Below are 13,908 nucleotides of genomic sequence, written 5' to 3' on the forward strand. Positions count from 1 at the left end.
AAAAAGAAGCTGAATTATGTGGTTGGAAATGATGTTGCAGTTTTGGATGAGATTTTTAAATAGCCCTGAATAAGGCAGTAGAAATACTGTCATTGAAAGATTGAAGTAGATGACATGAGGGTTATTTACATTATATTTTGTTAATATTGTGCTTTTTTGCAGAACAAAGTGATTGTGGATTTTCTGTGCTTCACATATAGATACCATAAGTGATGAGAATATCCCAATATGTTTGAACCTGTGGGTGTTTTGCTTTTTGCTCTGGTCATTTTCTTTTCTAGCTTTCAAACATTCTTAAAACTGAAAGGATTTTCAGTATCCCAGATCCATCCCTCTTCTCGGAAAGCTAGAGCCAAATTCTTCCCCCACTTACATCTGTTCAACTCTGGTGGTTTCACTTATGCTACGTGGCTGTAACAATGCAGAATTTGTCCTAATCTGCCCTTTCTTTTTTTGATGGAGAATATGCACATGCAAAGTGTACGTGAGCGCAGTAAGTTGAACTGCAAATACAAAAAATGTATGTATTTTGTGTGTGTGTGTACACACAAATAGATAAACAGCACACAGATAGGTTTGATAGTATATCTACTGTACATAATATTGTAAATGGTATCTTGCTGTGCTGGAATCTAGGCAATATGAGTTCAGTACTAAAGTGTTCAAGTTGCACCTGAGCTAGCTGGAGCCTGCCAGCCTCTGCAAGCCCACTGAGAGCATCTGTCTCGCCACCACCTTGCTCATGCTGTGTCCTCTGCAGGCTCTCCGATTCTTCCGACTATGAGCATAAATCATCCACCTGTCAGGAGCTCGAGCTGCCTGGATTATGCAATGCCTGCCTTCATTTGGAGATGGTGTGAGCAGAAGATTGCGGCAAATGGTTTGCATTCATTTTAATGCTGCTCCCGCATCTCTTCAGCTTTAATGAGGGTTCAGGGTGGTGACAACTCCCTGAGACAATGAAAGTCCTAGAGACCCAAGCTTTCTTTGTATGTTTGTATGGCCTAGTTAAGATTTTTTTTTTTTTTCCTTTTTGGCTTTTTCCCCCCTCCCTTTTTTTTTCATCCCCCCTCCAAAGAAATGAATGGCTTGAAAATTGAGGCAGAGAACTGGTACTGCACAAAGCCAGCTGTCCATAGCTCTGCTTTTTGGCCTTGTAATACTTCCCTCCAGCTGAGCAATGAAGAATTTAAAAATCAGTCATGTTTAATGTTGATTGTCCATTTGTGCTGTCTAAAGCTGCATAGTGCCTAGTTGCCTTCAGTTCAATGTGTAAAAATCCTACCTTGCATTTTATTCAGTTAGAGGTGTATTGAATTACATGATCAAGGGTCGCATACCACGTTGTATATTCCAAATTTAAAATACAGATCCTCTATCTTAAGGTCTCCTTGCATTAACAAAAAAAAAAATCGACTTTCAGTAAAATTGTCTTATTTCAGCTTGGTAGACCTGAACTAAATTCCTTATTCACTCATAATTTTAATAATGAATTCTAGACAGAATAAATATTAGTATTTATTCATCTGTGTAAACAGAAGGAAAAAAATGGAGGTTGGGAGACAAAAGCAGAGAAGTCCTTTCAAAGGCAAATGTTGAGGGTGGTGAAGCGGTGAAGAGAATTTGTGTCTTCACACCTGTAGTATCTGTCTGCCCCTAACCTCAAACAAATCCCACCAGATTCTTGCAGGTACAGCCTTTAGACTGTAGCCTGATGTGATTGTCAACCTTATGTTCTTACTGGCCTGAAAAATACGTGGTAGTAGTAATACTACTCAGTAGTTAGCAGGGTAAGTCCACGTTTAGTATCCTAATGCTACAGGTTTGCTGTTTTTCGCACATATTTAAGGAAAAAAACTTGTTGAATACTTTTGAAACACCTTGCACTTGTGCAGCATGATTTTTCTGCAGTGAATGTGTCATGAGCTTGTCAACAATTTTTTTGGAGAATATTTATTTTAGACTATTAGGGAACACCTGTGATATGTAGGCAGTAATGTCCCCATTTTACAATATTAAACCTCAGACAAAGAGAGCAAGAGTCGCTTAGTAAAAGTCACATGTGGTGTTAGAGGCGCAGCTAGGAGTAGAACTTCTGCTCCAAGATTAATGTGTCATTCAGCCTGGGACTTCAAAGTCCAGCCATGTCCACCCCTTTCTCACCCAGTGACTGAAAGAGAGAAAGGTTTATTGCTTGTTCATTTGGGGTTTTACATTACTCTTTTTAACACTTCCCTCTACATGGGAACTGCTCAATCAGCTGCTGGTGAAAAGAATCCTAAAAGGTGAAGTCAAATTAAGGGCAGCTTTCGTCAACAGGGAAAATAAAGCACTGTATTTCAATGCACCTGTATATTTCCTGTTGATATTAATAGAAGATGCTTAGACACGCAGAGAGGAATGTGTGTTGCCAAAATACTTAAATTTTTCTCATGGTGAAAATTTCCCCAGCTGACAAGTAGCACGAGTGGCAGCTGAATGTGGAGTACATTGTGTGTGGAACACACACTCCTGAATTGCAGCAATACTTGGAAACTCTGCCTGTGTCTATGTTCTGCTGCCTTGGTCTGAAAGCCAGGGAGTTTCATGCAACCTGGTCATACTTAACTAGGACCACACAGAGCAAGAGAGGTTTTTTAATAGGCTGTTTGGGGAAGAGTGGAGACCCTAGTGTGTGTAGACTTTGAGGTATTTACTGTGAGCCTTATTTGCTTCTGGTTGCAAGCTACCCTTCCATGCCATTCCCTCCCCCCTCCAGTTGTAATTTGATGGAAAGCCAGTGGTACTGCAGTTTTATGCAAAGCCTCCAGTGAACTCAAAAAAGATTATTATTTCTCACTTTGTCTTTATAGATAACTTTAAAATTTTATGCATCAGAACGCAGGTTTATCTGAAGACACAAATGCAACACAACACTGACAAAATCAGATGAAAAATCTCACTCTTTCAGCTATGAAGAAATTAGATTTATCATCAGAAAAGCATTCTCTTTTCATTTTCTGAAAGGTGCTTTTTGACAGACCCTTTGCAGTGGACGTCATGCTCACAAAACATGCTGTCACAGGGCTATTTGAATATGGTGACAGGCTCATTATCATGTTGAAGACAACTGACAACACTGCAGACTAGAAATGGACAGGCTTGCCAATCAGCTGTTGAAAGGATTGCAGTTGAAATAGAGGTTTTTTTTGTTCTGAGAACAGTAGTACAAATTGACTACATTAATTCTTTTTATTATGGTTGCATACACTGTAGTTAAGGGTCCGTCACTGTTTCCATTATAAATCCCTGTTTTCAAGGGTTTATTAGTAGACCATAAAAAATGGTTCCTGTTGAAATTTTGCATTAAAAATATATATTACCCTAACAGAACAAAATTTCTGTGGTAACCGTGTGGAGGAGGGAGGGCAGAGAAAGAGGGATTGACTGATTTTAGCTGAAAATTGCATAAAGCTGAATGCATTATTATTTTTATAGAATCTTAGATGTCCAAGAGTTTTATAGACAGGTTTGTGCCTCGGGAGTTTACAATTTCTGGATGCAGTGCTGCCAACACTTATTATGGGATGGGATTTTCCTGGTAGTTTCACTGGAATTAGTAAAGCACCAAACCTTATCTGCAGTAGTAGGTATTTGCAGATTGAGGTTGAGTAGTCAAACAATCTTGAAAAGTTGTTTTGCCTTTTCATGGACCTCAAAAATAGTGAGGCTGGGGTTTTTTGTTTTGTTTTAATACTAATCTGGGATGTTAAATGATGACCTGAGATACAGGGAATTTTGCATATGTAGTGATATTCCAAGCTGAAATGATTCCACCAATATACTTCATTTATGTGAAGTGAAAAGATTGGTGGAATTTATCTGCTTTAATCTGAGGTGGTGGTCCTGAGATATCTTTTAATAGTGGAATTTCCCAGGTATTAGAGTTCATGCTGCTGTAGTTTCTAGAGTCCCCTTAAAATTTCTGTAGCGATCTACAGCATCATACTTCTGTGCAAATGCAGGAGTGTCCGTTTTGACAGGTCTGAACAGCTCACAAGGTATCTTCTGCTTAGCTCTGGAAGCAAGGATGTTCCTCTGAGTCCCCTGAGAGCCTGATGTGGCAGGCGTTCTCAGAGCACCCAGTCACACCTCAGCACATGGATGCCACACCCGGTGTCTGCAGTCATTTCTCCTGTACCATCCTGGTGATCCCACTGCTGTGCCTCAGCAACAGACAGTTTGTGGAAAGGGAGAGGTGATGTTTCTGCATCCAGGATGATTGCTTTATTTTTTTCCACACCCTTGCCATAACAGTTTGAGCTTTTTCCCAGGAGCTGAAATATCTTTTCATTCATCATACAGTGGGGGGTGTCAAATCTATGTAATCTATATATGCTCTAAACTGGAAGGAATTGATGTTGTATTTTCTAAGAGAAGAAATCCAAGTATGCTGGAGAAAAGGCATGTTGACCTACCTTCCTGCAGAAACAGGAATAGGAGGCCAAGAGTCCTGAAAGGAGCAAGGCGTTCCCAGGAAGCCTGGTGGAAGCACAGGTCTGAAAGTTAGTTATGAATTGTCTACAAAAACTAGGTATAGGTGGCAGCAGTATGTGTACATTGGCTCATTTATATTCTGCCCTGAGAGCCTGCCTTTCCCCATGCTTTGTACAGGAAGCCTGGATCTCTCTTCAGGATCCAGCTGCATTTGGTGGGTCAGATGGAAGAAACACTGTGGTACACAGGAGGTACATATCCTTTTGTGGGAGTTGGTTAAGTATAAAATGAGATACTGAAATAGAAAAAGTCCACTTGTAGACCCCCCAGTTATTAAATTCATTTATCACCCAATATGAATCTTTAATATGTTCACTAAATATTTGGTGTGAGGCTGATCCAGAAGGAAGACAGAGTTTTGCACAGAGTTTTGCTTAGAGCGTTTTGCTGGAAGCTTACAAGGAAAAATAATTTTACTTTGTAGTTCCATGGCTTCAAACATTTGCAGCCTTAATTGATGCTCATTTGATTACTTGATTTCAAAGCACAATCAATTACCTTAATGCATATCACTGTTCTCACAACTACAGTGATTGCAAAATTGTGAATGTAAAAATGGAAGTCACTTCTGAAAATTAAGTCTGCAATTCTATTTGCAAAGTCAGAACTCTGACTCTCATGAATTGCATCAGCACAGAGCAAAGGAGTATATTGTCATATTGCCTGAGCTATTATAATATATCAGGCCAATTGTGTGCATACTTAAAATCTTTAAAATATTTATGCTTCTCTATTGAAGTCAGTCATCTGTTTCTAGGAGGAAAGTTCCTGAAGATACATTAACCAATGCAGGATGTTGAACCTAAAAAGTAGTGTTTAGTTGCAAATTACTAAGGAAGGATTTTGTCTTTTCATGAAATCATGGCTCCGCTGAAGTCAGTGACAAAGTTGCTGTTGGTCTGGGGGCAGATGGGTTTCCATGGAGTGAGTAATTCTAATGATTAAATCAGACGATTGGAGTCAAGACTTTATTTCTATTCCAGAACAAGACACTTCTACTTAGTGTGCCTCCAGCAAAAATATAATAGATACAATAATATGGAGCTCACCTGCATGTTGTGAGACTTATTGAATTAATATTTATGGAACACTTCAAGATTCTTTGATAGAAAGTGCTATATGGCTGCATACTATTACAATACAGTCCTGAAAAGCAAATCAATCTGGAGTTAGTCTTATCTCATCCAGTTATAACTAACTGCTGGAGCTGTCTATCATGTTAGAGAGAAGAAAGAAAAGAAAACTAGAAACAATAAGTATTAAAAAGAAACGCCAATTATTTGGAAACCTTGGGCTTAATGTTTCAATTAACATTTGTGGTTAGACCCTTTTTTAATGCTTTGCTAGCTAGATTCCTGATTGAAACCAAGCGTAACATAGTAACTTTGTGTGGTTTGGGAGAGTAAATTAATATTTCCTCCTTCTGCTGTAAATTGCTTCAGAGAGCACACATCCTACACCTCGCCTACCAGACATGTAAATAGCATTATCTTTGAATCATTGGTTCCAGCAATGCCATGTGTGAACAAATATTGTTGATTCATTGATGCGGCGATTTTTGTTGGCTAAGTATTTTCATATTTGCTTTTGAAAAGAAAACAAATACTCTTACCATTAAAAGCTGCATTGATTTGAAATAAGCTACACATAAGGGTGGACTAATTACCTAATTTTTCTTCTCATCAATCAAACTCTCATTACCTTGAACATCCCTCTGAAAAGTTAGCAGAAGACCTGAACAGCAGTCTTTAAAGAGAGTGTTACAAGCAGCAGTGCCCTGAAAAAAACTACCCCAAATGTAAGTGTGCTGAAGAGACATTGGTTGAATAAAACTATTCATATCATGCAAACAAAGCAGCTTATCAAGTGTGTAACTTCATTTTGCCTATCACCAAGTGCAGGAAGAAAACTCTGAAATCTAGGCTATGAAGCCTGGAGGATATTGATGTTTTAGCAAAACAACACAGTCATGGAATATTCTTTTTCCCCAGGACTGACCTAGTAAATTGTGCAAGCACCAGGAGAAATTTTGCCACCTGTCCCTTATAATCAAGGCCTGTCCCTTACTTAGTCTCATTTCAGTGATATAATTAAATGACACCATTTTCCCATTTATGTTGCATGAGCACTGCCAGAATCCTATAGTCTTATCCAGGTACTCAGGAATGTGACTTGATTTGTTTCTAAAGCCAAAAAAATAATCATTTGAACATGGTCCCTTGCCCTAATAGCTAACCCAGCATGGTATATTAGAATACTGTTGTTGCAACATTCATTGCAAAAATCAATAATCCACTAGATGGAGCAGAATAGAAGTGTAAAAACTGAGTTAAGTCTGGTATTTTAAGAAACAGAATTGAGTATCAAAGTGCCAGAACTCAGACAAAACAGCAGAAACGGTAGTATTTTTGCAGTGCGTAGTTCTAGTAAATCAAGCAGCTTTACAGTTATTCGTGGATTAATGTTGCAGTTCTGCTTTGTGGTTCTCTGTTCTTCTCTAAGGGATAAAATGAGGATTAATCTCTGCTCTAGAAAAGGTGATGATGAGAAAATTTTGGAGAACAAAGATGTTTCTAGGAAAGAGAAATAATTTGTTTCCTTTCCTAAAACGAAAGCAGTTTTTTTTCATTGGAGAAACAATAATAAGACAATCAGAGAAAGGAATCATAAGGTTTATTTTCCAGAAGTTGTTGCTCATTATTTTCTGGATAAACTGAGTTATTAGGATATTTTGAGAGTGGATTTTGGGTGTGAAATCACAACCTATTTTAATATAAATAATCCTTACATTAATACCCCCTTCAAAGATCTGCAGGAACATGATGACAATCATATTAGCAAGTAGATTGATGAAGATGGCAGACAAGGCTCCAGTTGCACAGTTCATCCAGTTTCTATTGCAGGTGTACATTAGTCATAACTTACAGCCTGCTTATTCTGTCCTGGGCCTCCTGTGAAAGGTGTGGCCAATTATGGCAATGTGAAGTGGTTGTTTGATGAAAATACATACGGGAAAGATTGGTCTTAGTGTTGAAGTTACATATTTTGCAAACAAAAGGAAAGATACAGTCAGTATTTCAGGGAAACAGCGATCAAATTTAGCTTGTGAAATCTGTAAATGGGCTTCGTTGTTTCCTGAGCAAGGTTTTGAACCCAGGTCTCTGGAGATGAAAGCCCCAGGCATTAACCATTTGCAATATCTCACCTTCAGCTTTGTGTTTAATAAAATGCTTTAGATAGATGCAGGTGAGCTTTATTTGCTTAATACTGATTGCTATGCCTTCTTTGAATGAAGATTTGAAGAACTTTGATAAAGTAATTTAAAAGTTGTCCATTTCCATATTCCTGAATATTTCTGTGTATCTGAAGCTGCACTCTTTAAATTACAACAGATAGGCTTCCCACAGAATAAATGTGGAGATGATACTTTCTTTTTTCTGATTTTTTTTTTTTTTTTTTTTTGGTCTAAATAGGACCTTGTAACAATTAAAACCTTCCCATTCTCATCCCTAACTGCCCCCCATTGTTTTGGTGTATTATGGCAGTGCAATCTGAAGTTTTTTCTTTCTTCAGAAAGGACTCTTACCTGAAATTCTAATTCTAATGATGTAAAGTATTCATATTACTTCTCATCCTGTACTACTGTACAATATCACTATGAGCTAGTGATAATCTGGTGGATTTCTCCCCATGCTTATTCTGTTTTTTCAATATATTATTGATTTGTAAAATACTTCATGATTTGCTCTTGCTACAGAAATAGCTGGTGTTAACATTTGTAGTTACACATACATGTTGGGAAAAGAATAGCTTGAACTTCTTGCATTACAGAATATCTTTTCTCTCTCCTTTTCCTTTTCCTCTTACAACACGAGTTGGTGTTTTGTCCATCAACAGATGATTGTTTTCCTTTATTTCTGCTGAGTGTTCACATGCACATTTACTTCAAATCAGTACAATATGTATAGAATTGATACCCATTTTCTCTGAAATACCAGTTTTAGTCTCAGTGGCTGATAATCATCAGGTTTTCTTACAACTGTAAAGCTGTTCTGCTTCAGGTTGTTTGAACCGATGCATCATCATGAGCCCATGGTTTACAGGCCACAAAGGTCTTTGTTGAATACAGTCTTAACTTAAACTTCTCTCTTTCTTGTTCTCAGTGTTGGCCAGGCACCGAGAACCTTCTGAGGTCATGTTGGGACAGGATCTCCAAATGAGCCAGGAACTGTGCAGGAGAGTTGTCCAAGTGCTTTTTTAAAAAAAGTGTCGGTGCACACTGGTTGGCACACAGTCTATAAGTAATCTATCTCAATTCAACTATCATTTTCCCTTATTTTTCATTTTACAAATATTAATGCATGAGTCTGAACTTCTTTCTTTGAAATATTCCTCCTTCCCTTCTCTCTTTTCCCAAGGACATGTGCCAAAACACTGTAGTTCAGCATGCCAATGGTCTCTCATGTCACTGAAGTACAGAAGGTGTCCATGCTCAGCATATCTGAATAAAAGTAATTTTAGTCTTGGTTTTATACTTTTTTCTGTCTGTCAGTTTTGATGCACACCAAGGGCTATGATCCACGAGTGGAAAGTCCTGCTGGGTGTCAGGTTGAATATAGTAATGAATTTCAAGGGCTGTAGCCGGCTTGGGCCCTAAATAAACCACGGGTTTTGTGAAGGGGGTAGAGTGTGGACAGGGCATAAAGTCCTCTCATTCCTCTTTTTCATGTGTTGGGCACAAAGAAAAGATTTTGTCTGTATTGGGGGAAGAGTGGAGAAAGAGGGAGTTCTTTGTCTAAAGAACAACAGGGCAATAACCAGTTAGTCACTTCTATGCTATTAGTGTGAAATGTTTATTGCTGAACCGTGGTGTTCTACCCATTGTCTGGTGTGTGTGATAAAGTAGGTTGCAGATGGCTTTGTCACACCCAGGCTTGCGAAAGGGCAAGTGAATCTCAGTGAAATTAATTTGCGTCTTCTCCTGAGTTTGCAGGACAAAGTTGCAAATTGAGTCATAACTGATGATATAGGGCAGGTTCAGCTCTTTGCAAGTGTGTATGTTTGCTACAATATGTGAAGGATGATGTGGAAACTTAAGCACATAGTTCTGCATTAGCAGTAGCAGCAAGGTATTCATTGCAGTACAGAAAAGACTCAGTCTGGCATCCTTTGTTTACAAGTGCTCGCAAAATAACTTCTGTTGAAGCTAGCTAGATAGAAGGGGGATGTGGGCTCATTCTCCTTGCACAGATCATCAGGAATGAACAAAAGCAGTGACAGCCAATTAAAAAAAAAAAAAAAAAAAAAAAAGCTGTGTGTTAAGCAGTTTTGATTTGTAGGAATACGGGCTGTGAAATTGTTTAGGATGTTTCCATGCAACTAACTAGAGAAATATTTCCTAAACATTTCTGTTCAGTTCTCATGAGAGAACTCATTTTTTTCAAGAGTTCAAAATTTTGTGAAAGCACAGTCTTAGCCAGTAGTTTAAAAAACCCAGTAAGACCAAATAGGAACAATATTAAAAAGATGAAAATAAAAACCTTGAAAAGATGGTGAAACTGAAAGTTCTGATGGGATTGTCCTAACAAAATGGAAACTGTCCTGTTAGGAAAGATTTTTTTGTTAAACTATGCCATCACACACTGAGTCCTGTAGTACTGTTCTGTGGGTTTGTGTGTGTGGTTGCATGTGGTTTATTAGCTCTGCAGTTCTTCAAAGTCCTGCTCAGGATCATCTTGTTAGAAGAAGCTAGCTTTAAATAGCAAAATTGAAGAAATCAGTCTTAAATAGAAGCCAGCTTGCTCTTAAAGGGGTAGTCTGTGGTAAAAGAGATGTGTTCAAAAGAAGCATTTCCAGGTAAATATTTGTTTGCAAATTAATAATTATGTGCAAGCAGTGGAAGAGGAATTAAAAACCAAATATATGTGGCAAATAAACTACCCTGTGCAACATGATTGAGGGTCCTGTGCTTAGAAGACTGTTTTGCAGAAATAAGTCTCTGTGAACGTGTCTAAAGGTGTTAATTTTTTTGTAAGCGTGAGTACTTTACCTATTCTATTGTCAGTGTATACTGATAAAGAGAACCCTTAGGCTCGATTTCAGTGATGTTTAATTTAGTCTCACAGTAAAAGCAAACTCAGTTTTACTATGCTACAACTTTATATGATGGCCTGAATAGCATGGAAATGGCAGTAGGTCATCTGTTTTTTCAATTATTGTTCTAATGCCCTGACTTGTCCGTCAAATGTTAATGGCTATTGTCTCATGTACAACAATAACTGTATGCTTTAGTTACTTTGTGATGCAATACAATATGTACATTAATTTTTGCACCATGTTTTAACAAAATGAATATTAGTATTAAAATCAGAATAGTAAATGATCAATGTCATTAACCAGCAGTATTGATTTACTATGGAAATTTAGTTATAAATTAGGCCTGATCCATAATCCATTGAACACTTTCTAAAATCTTGAGACTTCTATGACTACGCCTGGTAAATGAGCGAAAATTTCCCACATTTTTCTTTTGATTAATTTTAATTGCTTATGCAGTTTTGTTCAAGTAGGAGTAGTGGTACTTTCACACAGGGCTGTCTTTGGATTTTTGTTTTGTTTCTTTTTATTGAGTTTAATGTCTGGAAGCATAGGCTACCCCACCAGTGTGAGGACTGGAAGTGAAATGGATGTGTCTCTGTTCGTTCCACAGCCAGAAGGAATGAGCAGTAAGCTAGCAGTATACTTGCCAAAATAAATGACAAATACAGATGTTTCAGTAGGAGTAGAAGGTATTAGTTACAGAACTCAGCACTGAAATAGCACTGATGGCGTTTAAAATACGTAAGAACAAAACCCTTATATTCTAATTGGACGTTATCTCCTTGAATTCAATTTCCTCCTTTCACTCATCCACATAATTTTTGATAGTAAGGCTTCACCATGCCCAGTAGAAGTTAAGGAAGTGACTTATCCTCTCCTGAAGTATTTCTGCAGTGATGCACAAGGTGCTAGTGATGCCACTGCTCACAGAAGGCATCGTTAGACTGCACTGAAGGGACAGCGTTCCCTTGAGACCCAGACAGTTTGCCCAAGCAGTGCGTTTGTAGACTGCTGCTAAAAACAATTTCACTCCCAGACCACTGGACTTCTTACAGTCTAATTTTGGCTATATATGAGGGTTACTTAAATGCAGAGATAACATTAATCTTTCAGTAGCAACAAGTGCTGGCTGTGGTTAAAACCAGGAGCTTAGCATTCCTGCAATCAAAATGTTGTTGCTGGACATGAGTAATATAGTATATGATCATTTCTGAACATTAAATCTAACCTGGATTGGGTTCAGCTCTGCTAGGTGATACCATGTTGCCTCACATGGCACTGTTCTGCCCCTTTGGTCCTTGAAGATACGGGACAGCAATTAGCAAGTATCTCATTTAATTGGCAGGAGTTCATGTAGTATCAGCCCCCGTGCCCTCATGATGCTTGCCTAAATAAGTGTTTCTATTTCTGCAGACAGTAGGCATTTGGATTTTTTTTTTTTAACAATATAACTGCCTGGGCTTAGTGTTACAAATCATGAAACATTTTGTTTATGCATTATAAATAGTGATATCTATTTATAAATCAAAGGCACTCTGTTCTCGCTCTATTCCTAGGAGGCCTTTGGTTGTGTTAGCATTACCCACACACGTGCTTCCATTTTGTTGCCCAGGAAGCTAAATAGAAATATATGACTCTTAGCTGGCCTCATTAATGAAACAATAGATATGGGTTGGGTGCAGAATCTGAAGGAGCCACTGAAAAATGTAATAAGCAGCGAGGAGAAAAAAAGAAACCTCAACAAACTGAAGATACTTTAAATTATTAAAAAATGTTATTCATGGGAAGTAATGCAGGGTTTTATTTAGGGAGATAGAAGGAAAACCCTGAGGTGGTAGAGGATTCCTAAAGGGTGGAGAACAGTTTATCTTTATACCACATAGTCATATGGGGACAATTTATTCTCATCTTGGAAGAACAGGAAATATTTTAAAGTTAATAATGTTTCTGCCACCTTCCTCTCCCCTCCTATCATGCTTACAGTCAAAGGTGAAAGCCTACCCTGCATCCCCTGTGACTGGTACAGAATCTACATCAGAAGCAAAGAGATGAGGGAAAGAAGAAGAGTGGAATGAGATCAGCTCTGTGGTTTGTGACAGCCTATAAAACTAGAACAGCCTTTACAGAAACTGGAGCTGAGTAGAGCGCATAAAAAGCCAGTAATCACCTCTAAACATGGGCCAGTTGGCAATCCCATGCTGTGGCTGTTTGTCATTACAATAGGATATCTTGCTGCAAATCAACAGATCATGTTCTAATAGTCGTATGTACTAACAGCAGAGAAACATTTGTTGCTGTTTCTTTCAAGCCCCGTGGTTGGGATTTATCACTGTGTGACAATCCCTGGCCCACTGATCTTGCAGTTTGAAAGAAACTGCAGATTCTAGTGCAAGGAAGTTGCTGGAGTAACTGGTATTGGTGGTGTTTTGCTATGCTCTCCCCTTGTTGCAGCCTGGGAAGCATCTCTTCAGCTCAGCTGGTACCTTGCTTATCTGGCTAATGTATTAGCCCTAATACTGAATTTGGAGCAAGTAGTTCCCCATGATAGTTAATAGCAAGAAAAAGGATGTAGTAAGGTGTTACTGCTCTAGTTTTCTTGTGTGAACCCACAGTTTCAGAGGGGGTTTTCTGCACAGCCTCTCCCTGCTGGCGTGGTAAAGCCAGCGCTTCCTCAGCGAGGGCATGTACAATTCCCAGCACAGCTGGAGGGATAAACTACTGCAGACACCTCGGATGCACTCCTGCCACAACAGAGCTGCTGACCCCGGGCCTCGCAGTGCTCTCAGGGCTCTGTTTAGGGTGAAGTGCCATTTGCTGCCCATGTAAACATATACATGCCCGCTCCCCCTCCCCGTGTCAGACACCGCAGAGACCCTGCCTTTAATAGGCAAGGTTAGAAGGATAGAGTGTGGCACATGGGCCCAGTCTTCCTTTTTATAAATCGGTAACAATGGGGTGTTGACAGGCCTCAAAGCCTAGACAGGCTACAGGGGTCATCACGATAAGGAAGGATTAGTGTATATAATTTGCCAAATATGGCGCCAGCCACCAGCTGGGTTTTTCTGCACATGGCAGATTATCTACAGGAGCTTCATGGCATTCACCTTAGCTGCTGGCTGTGTTTATTAGTAAAGGTGTTGCTGCTTCCAGTTTAAGAATTATGTGCTAAACAGGGAATGCATGCAAACGAGATGAAAGAAGTTGTGGTTTAAATTAAATAGTGTGTGCTGTACAGTCTTTAAGTATAAATACTTTTCAGTGTACCGTATCTGT

At 38.8% G+C, this 13,908-nt stretch overlaps 1 protein-coding gene across 20 annotated transcripts in view; it reads left to right on the plus strand.

The window, feature by feature from the left end:
* The window catches only part of ESRRG (estrogen related receptor gamma), a 397,608-nt gene that overhangs the window by 297,330 nt on the left and 86,370 nt on the right, over nucleotides 1-13,908 (plus strand). The window lies entirely within an intron of this gene.

The sequence above is a fragment of the Aphelocoma coerulescens genome, chromosome 3 (genome assembly GCF_041296385.1).
Source record: "Aphelocoma coerulescens isolate FSJ_1873_10779 chromosome 3, UR_Acoe_1.0, whole genome shotgun sequence".
In the NCBI taxonomy this organism is placed as follows: Eukaryota; Metazoa; Chordata; class Aves; order Passeriformes; family Corvidae; genus Aphelocoma; species Aphelocoma coerulescens.